We start from the raw sequence: 7567 nt of genomic DNA, 5'->3' as shown, positions 1-7567 counted from the left end.
GCAGATTGGAGAAATGAGTTTCTCTTTAGATTATACATACTGGTGTGTTTGGTGATGGTAACAACACCAAGTGAATGTGATATGCGCACAACTTAACAAAAGTAAACAATTTTACCAAGATGTACATAAGAAAAAAGGATCTTTTGGCAATCACTGTAGCACATATAATTTGGCAACAGTAACAACAACCAGAAGATATATATATACTTTTATAAACATTTCATAGGTTTTCTAATGCTATAAATCTTTAGAGAAGTAGAAAGTTTCATCTTTCTCTTATGAAGTGGCTAGTGGATTTGAAGTGTTGATTTTGTTGTTAGCAGCCCAATATTTAACCCTCTACTCCCCCAGGGTTACTTGTGTATATTCATATGCCAGAATGTGTGTGAATATGTGTATGCATATATTTGCATTATACCTCTCGAGATTGGTTTTCTAAGTTTAAAAACAGGTTCAAATGCTTTGGTTAATCGACATAACAATTAGCTTAGTTTATTGAATAGAGTCTGGGATCTTAACAACTGGTGAAAAGCTATTTCGAAGAAAACAATCAGTCTTTACTTATATGAAGCAAAAAAAAACGGAAAGAAAGAAAAAAAACAGAAAGAAAAATTAGTTTAGCACTGAAGCTACGGTTCAGGGAGAGGGGCATGTCTGAGCAGAGCACACAGGAGCAAGCAAAGAAGGAAGGAAAATGGAACATATTCTGGCCCACCAAACCACAAAGATGATATTCCTGCTCTGAACAGTCAATGTACAGAGAGAACCATAGGGCTAGCCCCACTATGAGACACAATATCCCTCACTGACCCCGAGCGCTAAGGGGCACAAGACTGGAGACACAATGCAGGAAGTGAGCCCAATCTGACCCCACCACACCAGGGAGAAACATGAAGGGCCTGCAGAGCAGTAAGGGGAGCAAAGCATTTAAGTCCCCGGGGAATACCAGAAATAGACTTTGGGGCCAGAGCATGGCACCCCATCAAAACTCAACCGGAAAACCCTCATAAAAAACAACAAATCAGACCTGGAACTATTTATAGGGTTTTCTTTTTTGTTGTTTGTTTGCTTGAGGGTTTTTTGTTTTGTTTTGTTTTGCTTTTTGCTGTTTGTTTTATTTTGGTTTTGTGCTTATTGTTGTTTTTGCATGTCTGTCTAGACGGATAAGATAGGCAGAATAAACAATCTGGTGGTGAAATGAACAGGAACAACTGTTTCAGGAGAGGGGACATAGAAGAGGGGGAGGTGGAAAAAGGAAGGGGTGTGTCAACAATCCTAAGGACAAAGGAACAAGTGATGTAAAATACACAGGGAGGAGGATGTAGGATGCCTGGTGGGGCTTGATCAAGAGCAATGTAGCTGAGAGGAATTACTGAAACCTGAAACCTGAAACCTGAAACCTGAAACATGATAGTGGGATGAGAGAAAAGTAAAAGGAAATAGAGGAAAAAACTAGGAGTCAAAGGATATTTCTAAAGGTCTAAATAGAGGCATGTATATATGTAAATATATTTATATACAATGATAGGGAAATAGATCTATGTATATATATTTAAATGTTAAGTATTAAGGTAGTAGATGGATATTGGGCCTCTACACAAGTACTCCCTCAATGCAAGAACACTTTGTAATGCTCACCTTCCCAACAAGATGGCTAAAGACACAATGGGTGCATAAGCAAATGTGGTGAAGAAAGCTGATGGTGTCTGACTATCAAAAGATAAAGCATCTGGGGTCTTAAAGGCTTGAAGATAAGTGGACACCTAATTGAGAAGCAACAAAACCTACATATAAAAAGTACACCCATCTCTGTGATCATGAGGTGTCGATGGGATCAGGGATCAGGCATCGAAGACCCAGAACAAAAAATTATATCAATATGAATGAGGCGGTGTGCAGAGTGGAGACCAAAAACCCATCTGTAGACAATTGGACATCCCCTCTCAGAAGGGTCACAAGGAAGAGACGAGCCAGTCATAATGCAGTATGGCATTGATGAAACATACAATTTTCCTCTAGTTCTTTAATGCTTCCTTCCCCCTCACTATCATGACCCCAATTCTACCTTACAAGTCGGCTAAACCAGAGCATGTACACTGCTACGGATAAGAGCTCACAACACAGGGAATCTGGGACAGATAACCCTCTTAGGACCAATAATGAGAGCAGTGACACCTGAAAAGGAAGGGGAAGTTGGGAGGAGAAATATGGAACCAATCACTATGATCAACATATAACCCACTCCAAGGGGGACAGACAACATAAAAGTGGATGAAGGAAGACAGCACTTGGTGTAGGTGACCAGATTTTAACATTGGTAAAGCGGGACACCAGCGGGACACCATTGATAAAACTCATATCCTGGTGAAATAGCCACATGGCAGCTGAAAACCATATAACCTAGCTTGTGCATTCTTTTCCAAAATCAGGACTTATTAAAAATGCCGCGGGATGCGGAAACAATTGTTAAAAATCGGGACTGTCCCGCCAAAAGCAGGACGTCTGATTACGAGTGAAAAGAAAATGTTTTGAAAATGATGATGGCAACATATGTACAAATGTTCTTGACATAATATATCTATGCATTATGACAAGAGCTGTAAGAGTCCCCAATATAATGATTTAAAAAAAAGATTATGAGTGTACACACACCACAGTCCTATTCTGCCCACTTACCAACTGTTCTCATTAATTTCACATAGTTGGATACTGATAAAATAGAAAAAAAATTTATGAAACACAATGGCAAATTCCTTTTTAAAAATCCACATATAACCAGTTTTAGAAACACATATAGTAAAATCAGAATGGTACAAAAAAGATCAGCACAGACCCTGCCCAAAGATTACACTCAAATTGGTGAAGATTTTCGCATTTTTTGCTTCAGTAAAATATCAAAAGCTTCATTAAAAATCCATACTTAAAAGTCAGTTGAGACTACTACACTAAGATAATTTTAAATTGTCAAGTAAAATCAACCCACTTTAACCTAAGTAATAGCTTGGCTCAAATAAACAAAAAAAAAAGGAAATCATTTGTATGTACTAGGCTTCTTTAAAAAATCACTTATATAAGGTCAAATGGTCAATAATTATTGTTTAGAAAAGATGAGAAGACATGGGGAAATGGAAAGTAGATTAATGAAAATGGGACAACCTGAACAGAAATGAATGCTATTGCATTGTGAAGAATGTAACTAATGTCAATTGACAACTTGTGTAGACATTATGGAAAGAGAATCTAAACTGCATCTAAGCCTTCACTGAAAATGCAATGAAATATCCTTTAAAAAATAAAATAGGTAAATAAATTTTTATTTCTAATTTTTATTACATTTCAGGTAATCAATTTCGTATGGGCAAAAGTATAAACAGTTCTCCAAAGAGGATGTGTGTAGCTAATAATCACATGAAAAGATGTTCACATCATGAATTTTGAAAATGCAAGTCAAATCACAGTAAGATACTATTTCATCCCAATTTGGATGATTATATAGGAACCCTGGTTGTACTGAGGGTTGACCGTAAGCCAGCTCTTGTATATTTCATGTCAAATTGGCATGTGAGGCCTAATAATTGCCAATGATGTGACCTAACAGAAGATTAGGTTGGTTGGTGTGAAATCCTTTTGTCCAGATGCAAATGAAAGGAAGTTTCCTTGGGGGTTAGCCTACTTCCTATAAAATGGGAATGCTTGCTTTTTATTGCTGAGTCTGGATTCTGTTATCTGATATGTCAAATGCTGGTTCTGTGGACTTGAGCCAATGACCTATCATATGCTTGCTGATCCTATTTAGTGGCCTGACATTTGACCTGTCAAACTTGGATTAATTCACGTATCCAGTAACAAATCTATTCTGTGATCTTCTTGCCTATTTTGGTTTCATCAGATACTAAAGCTACAGGAGACAGGTGAAATGTCAAGTCTAACATGTGACCCATGGACTTGGAACCAAACTGGACTCTCCACTTTTACAATTACATTAGTTCTATTTTCACATACACTTCTCTGTGTTCCTGTGTGTGCTCATGCACATATGTCACTGATTTTCCTTCTCTCCAGAAGTCAGCCTAACATAGCTGCTAACCTCAAGGTGGACAGTTCAAACCAAGTAACCATTTTACAGGGGTAAAATTAGGTGCTCTACTACTATGAAGATGTATTGTCTCAGAAAACCTACATACCGGGTCACTATGAGTCTGAATCAACTCAACAACATTGTTTTGAAATTGATTATAGGAGCCCTAGTTACCCAGTGTGGTATTTATATAATCATTTGTGAATTTGAGGATAAGAATGAAGGGGTGGAATCTAGTCGGTCAATTGGGTCATAGCCAATGAAGCCTCTCTGTGGGCATAGCCTTCTCCTGAGAATTTTGGGAAATCTGGTATCTCCTCCTTGGAGTCCCTGGGAAACATTGCTGCTGACAAGACACATGGAACTACACTAGTTTCCTGAGCTGAAGAAGCCACATGAATCTACTCTGATGCAATCAGACCTCTAAAGCCAGAGAAACCCTGTAGAGACCCCTGCCAGGGCTGAGATTTTAAACCTCATTGGATCCAAAGACTTTCTACCCACTACACTTGTTGTCATTGCATGTGTTTCTTGAGTCTAAAGAGGACTGTATAGATTATTATCAGACATATGGGCTAATATCAGACTTATGGGCTTGGGCTGGACTATTTTGGGATGCATTTTTAATGTACAATTACCCTTTATATAAAACTCTCTCTTATATACATATGAGTTTCAATGGATTTGTTTCTCTAGTCTACTCAGACTAATACACCCAGTGATTAAATGCTTGACTGCAAATCAAAAGGTTAGTATTCAAACCCATTAGCCATTTTACCAGAAAATTATGTGAAAGTCTATTTTGTAAAAATTTGGGATATCCTCTGGGGAAGTTCTATCCTGTCTAACAGGATTATTTAGAGCCAGAATTAACTCAAAGTTTTGAGGATAACTTTTATCAGAGAAATATAAAATATTGGCACATCTTTGGAGAAACTGAGAAAAAAATTGCCATTGCTGCTGTGGATGCAAAATGGTATAGCCACTGGAAAAACAGTTTCTCAAAAGGTTAATTATAGAATTATCTTATGAGTCATCAATTTCACTACCAGGTATATTTCAAAAGTCTTGAAAGCAGGCATTCAAAGAGATACTTGTACACCAATGTCATTGCAACATTATTCGTAATAGCCAAAGGGTGGAATTTATCCAAATGTGGATAAGTAAATGTGGTAGCGTTATAAAATAAGATATATTTCAGCCATAAAAAGAAATGAAGTTCTGATATATGCTACCACTTGAATAAACATTGAGAACAGTATGCTGACTGAAATAACTTGTAAGGAAATCATATGATCCCACTTATCCGAAGTATATAGAATAGGCAAATACAGGGAGATAAAAGGATAACAGTGGCCATCAGACATGCTTGTTTTTACTATTGTGGCTAGTGTGTTGCTTGATGTTAGAAGATATGCCATTGGTATTTCAAACACTGCCAGGTCACCCATGGTGAAGGTTTCAGCAGGTCTTCCAGACTAAGAACAGATTAGGAACAAAGAAAAGGAGCTTCGCTTCTGAAAATGTAGCCTCTGAAAATCGTATGAATACCAGTAGAATATTATCTGATATAGCACCAGAAGATGAACAACTCAGGTTGGAAGGCACTCCAAATTTCACTAGGCAAGAGCTGCCTCCACAAAGTAGAACTGGCCTTATTGATACAGATGGAACAAATGTGTTGTAACCTTCATTTAATGATGGGAAAGTACTCAAAATTAGGAGAAACCACTTCAAACATCCATTAAAAATTGGAATGTGGGATATCTGAAATACAAATATAGGAAATTTATAAGTCATCAGAAATGAACTGGAATGCATAAAAACTGGTAGGCTAGCCATTCGTGAGCTGAACTGACTGGTATTGACTTATTTGAATCAGATAATCAGGCGTCCTCAAACTACGGCCCGTGGGCCACATACGGTCCACCAAGGACATTTATGCCGCCTGCCAGGTGTTTTACCCCGTTTGTTTTTTACTTCAAAATAAGATATGTTCAATGTGCATAGAAATTTGTTCATAGTTTTTCTTTTAATTATAGTCCGGCCCTCCAATGTGTCTGAGGGACAGTGAACTGGTCCCCTCTTTAAAAAGTTTGATGACCACTGGCTCTGTAAGAAATTACAAATTCAAGAGGAATTATATCACATTGAGCATCAAAAAGAACATCTCATGGTCTCTATTGAAGTACAATATAGCCTGTGATAGGACAACATCTATATTTATACAAGGAAGACAACTTATACAAAGATAACAAATAGTACAACTATTATCAAAATTTAAACATCTACCACTAAAGCTAGTATTGAAGAAATTGAAGATTTTTACCAACTTCTGCAGTCTGAAATTAATCAAGCATACAGTTTAGATAGATTGGTCTGTATTGGTAACTGGAAAGAGACAAAAAGGAGGATAAGTAGTTGGAAGATATTCATCAGGAGGTGATAGAAACAAGAATAGCGACCACATGATAGAGTTTTGCAAGACCAATTCCTAATAATTGGAAATAACCTTTTCAATAACATCATTGATGACTCTTCATAGGAACATCACCAAATGAAACACATTGAAACCAAGTAGAGTATATCTGCAGAAAATATCAAGGAGAAGTATACAATAGTATTACTCAGTACAAAGTGGAGATGATGGAAATTATGATATAAGGTTTTGTGTCAACTTGATTGGGCCAGCGTTCTCAGCCAGCGTTAGGCAGTTAAAGCTAATAATTTCACTTGATGAGATCTAATACAGTGCAATTAGATGCCACTAGTCAGTTCTGACTCATCTCAACCCTATGCCTAACAGGAAGAAGCACTTCTCAGATCTCAGGGATTCTCACAATTGTTCAATGATCCCTCTGTTCAGCCACTCTGTCAATCTCTTTCATCCAGGGTTTCTTTTACACCCCCCTCCACTTTACCAAGCATGATTACCCATGTCCAGAGAATAATCTCTCCTAATACAATGCCCCCAAATTTGTGAGAGAAAGTGTTATCTTTGCCTCTAAATAGCCTTCTGGCTGTACTTCTTTCAAGACATGCCTGTTTTGTCAGTCCATGGCAAAATACATCTTTGCCATGTTTCCTTTGATCATCCTTATTCAATGTCCAAATCACATGCAAAAGAGGAAATTGAAATATGGTGTGATAGCATTTTTGGGTTTGTTTGGGTTCTTTTGTTGTTGTTATTGTTATTGTTTTTTGCCAACACGGCATACATTAGAAGATGTAGGTAGTTTAACTTGTTGATCAGGTCCCAGCTTGATGACCTCTTTTGAAGATGTGACTGAGATAAATGATTCCTTGAGCCAAACCCCTTCCGCTCTCTCCCTGGTGATCAGACCTGAGCTAGCTGCACTGTCTCAACCATGTGCTACGCTACCTGTGGGCTGAGCCAAACTCTGGACCATGGTGGACCCAGTTGCTGTGTGGTACTGTTCCATGACCTAGCACTGCCCCACTTTGCTGTGTCTGCTGCCTGCGGGCCGA

At 37.9% G+C, this 7567-nt stretch overlaps 1 pseudogene; it reads left to right on the top strand.

Annotated features, from left to right (window-relative positions):
- Positions 1–2778: 2778 nt before the first annotated feature.
- LOC142436616 (U6 spliceosomal RNA) lies at positions 2779–2879 on the top strand (annotated as a pseudogene).
- The last annotated feature ends 4688 nt before the right edge of the window (positions 2880–7567 follow it).

The sequence above is a fragment of the Tenrec ecaudatus genome, unplaced genomic scaffold (genome assembly GCF_050624435.1).
Source record: "Tenrec ecaudatus isolate mTenEca1 unplaced genomic scaffold, mTenEca1.hap1 Scaffold_475, whole genome shotgun sequence".
Classification (NCBI taxonomy): domain Eukaryota; kingdom Metazoa; phylum Chordata; class Mammalia; order Afrosoricida; family Tenrecidae; genus Tenrec; species Tenrec ecaudatus.
Note: the sequence above shows the minus strand (reverse complement) of the source record. Positions and strands in the feature narration are given on the sequence as shown.